The following is a 3,126-nucleotide window of genomic DNA, read 5'->3' on the forward strand; positions in this document are numbered from 1 at the left end:
AAATTTAAGACAACAAAAATTTCTAGCTTTACAAAATTTAAATAATTACGATATTAAATTTAAACCATCAGCTGAGATTTTATCTGACCTAAGATGGTGGATAAAAAATATTCAAATCACCGCTTGTCCATTAAAATTATTAAAATATGAATTAGAATTTTTTACGGATGCGTCTAGATCTGGTTGGGGCGCATTTTGTAATGGTCAACGAGTGAACGGGAAGTGGAAGCGTAATGAAACTAAATTCCATATCAATTATCTAGAACTTCTAGCAGTATTTTTTGGCTTAAAGTGTTTCGCACGAGATAAATTTAATACAAATATTTTATTAAGGGTTGACAATACAACTGCTTTGAGCTATATTAATCGGATGGGTGGTATCCAATATCCCCATTTAAATAATCTCAGTAGAGAAATTTGGCAGTGGTGTGAGATGCGAAATATTTGGCTAACAGCTTCGTACATTAATACTAAAGATAACAAAGAAGCAGATGAGGAGTCTAGAAAAGTAAATCCCGATATTGAATTGTCTTTAAGTAATTCTTCATTTCAAAATATTGTAAAATATTTTGGCAGACCAGATATAGATTTGTTTGCATCTCGCACCAATGCCAAATGCGATAAGTACGTGTCATGGAAACCCGATCCAGACGCACAAGCAGTTGATGCCTTTACTATCCCTTGGAATAGTTCTTTTTACGCTTTCCCTCCCTTCTCGTTAATACTAAGATGTCTCCAAAAAATTAAAATTGAAAAAGCAGAAGGAATCCTGGTCTTTCCATTTTGGCATTCACAACCATGGTTTCCCTTATTAAAAAGTATGATTGTGTCTGACATAGTGTTTCTTGATTCAAATAAACATATATCTACGTCTTGTTCCAGGAATTACAAATGCAAAGGATTTACCCTGGTTGTAGCCAAGCTCTCCGGGAAGCTTTCGCCAAACGCGGAGCTCCCAATACATCCTTAGAATTAATGTTAGCTTCTTTGGCAAAAAACACATTATCACAATATATTGTTACGTATAAAATTTGGTGGGAATATTGTTACAATCATAATATCGATCCTTATTTGGGTTCAGTTGCCTCGATAGTGACATTTTTAACCAACGAATTTAACCGAGGTGCTTCTTATGGCACCTTAAATAGTCATCGCTCTGCTCTTTCTTTACTCTTAGGAAATGATCTAGGTTCTGTAGAACAGATCAAAAGACTTCTTAAAGGCGTATTCAGATTGAGACCGTATCCAAATATTCTTTCATATGGGACCCACAAATAATTTTAAATTATATTTCAAAATGGGGCCCCAATAAAGAATTAACCTTAGATAAGATTACTAAAAATTGGTCATCTTACTTGCCCACTTAATATATTGACGACATTAAAATTAATTCAAACGACGTTCAAATTGTTATACGGGATCTAATAAAAACTTCATCTGTTGGTCGAGACCAACCAGTACTTGTTTTACCTTATTTCCGAGACAATATTAATATTTGCCCGGCTTCTTGTGTGAAAGAATATTTGTCACATACAAAAAGTATTAGATCTAATGTTATGCAAAATCTATTGTTAACAGTAAAGCGACCGTACCATGCAGCGAGTACACAAACGATTTGTCGATGGATTAAGCAGGTGTTGGCGGAGAGCGAATAAAGCGAATTCATATAATAGTGATCGAACTTCACTTCAGAAGTTCGTTTGATCATCTATTATATTTTGTTTTTTGTCTTCAATGTTTGTCAAATATTTATGTCCCAAATAAAGATTTACTTACTTACTTACTTACTTAATTGTGTAAATATTAATATGTGTATTATGTATGTTTGTTTGTTTATATAATAATTTTATTGTAAGAAAGAGAGCATAAATAAAGTGTAAAGTAAAGTGATTTTTTGAAATCTCACTTGAGGTAGATCGTAGGTGCCTAAGGGAGATGAGACATGGCGTGTAACTTTCGCACGTTGACAGGCGTCGCATGATCGTGTCCACTCTCTGCAGTGCTTCCTTATGCCAGGCCATACGTATCGTTCAGCAATGAGCTTGGCTGTGGCGTTGGCTTCTGTGTGACTGAGTCCATGCAGATTGTCAAATATTTGGCGTCTGAGTTGGCTCGTCACAAACGGTCGACTGAAATTTGTGCTGACGTCACAATAAAGACTGAGTTGTGAATCAGGTAAGATGATCTTGAAATAACATTAAAATATACCCGATTCAAATCCGTTATAACTAGTTTTATTTCAATGTGTAATAATCGCGAAAATTTAAGACAGCATTATGTGAACCAGTACGGACTGGACATCAAATACAATTCGCCGGTTGGAGTACCTAAAAGTCAAACATTCCCGATTCCTAACGTCCATGAACTTCCTGAAAAGATGCCGTGACAATAATCTTATTCCGGTTTGTGTAAGGATCGCACCTAAGAAGGACATAAAGCATGGTGATAAATACTCAATCAGGCAAGCAAGAAATTATTATTACAACTCATCCGAGAACATCGACTTGACGCGCGACGGTTAACGGATCAAATGGACAACCTAAGTAAAGAACTCGAGTCACGATTATCAAAAAGAGATTGGCAAAAATGCTACGATTTTACTAATAAACGAGCCGCTACAAAATATAATAACTTATAATTAAAACAAATAAAAAATTTCGAATAAATTTTTATAATTAAAAAAAAACCGCCTTCAAATTACGATTTTTTAATCACCTCTCAAAAGTCGGTGCCAAAATTGCTTATATAGGTACATAATACATACATACAAACCTAAATCTATTTATTGTATAGATGACACCATTAGACAAACCTTACTATCGATACAAATTAAATGATTTCAATATAGGAATTTATTTACTTTGTTGGCACCGACTTCAAAAGGTGATTAAAAAATCGTAAATTGGATATGGATGTAACTGATTATTTTTTTCTTTTTAGTTCATTTTTGAAGGCGGTTTTTTTTTATTTATAAAAATTTATTTACTGCTTTTCAGTGTTATTTTGTTATTAATAATTATAATTGGTAGTGTTTGTCATTCACTTTATTATACTCAGTACATTTCGGCTTTCGACTCTAAACATAACTCAACGCCGTTTCAATACGATGTGGACTGCAACTCAAAT

The sequence above is a fragment of the Vanessa cardui genome, chromosome W (assembly GCF_905220365.1).
Source record: "Vanessa cardui chromosome W, ilVanCard2.1, whole genome shotgun sequence".
Lineage (NCBI taxonomy): Eukaryota > Metazoa > Arthropoda > Insecta > Lepidoptera > Nymphalidae > Vanessa > Vanessa cardui.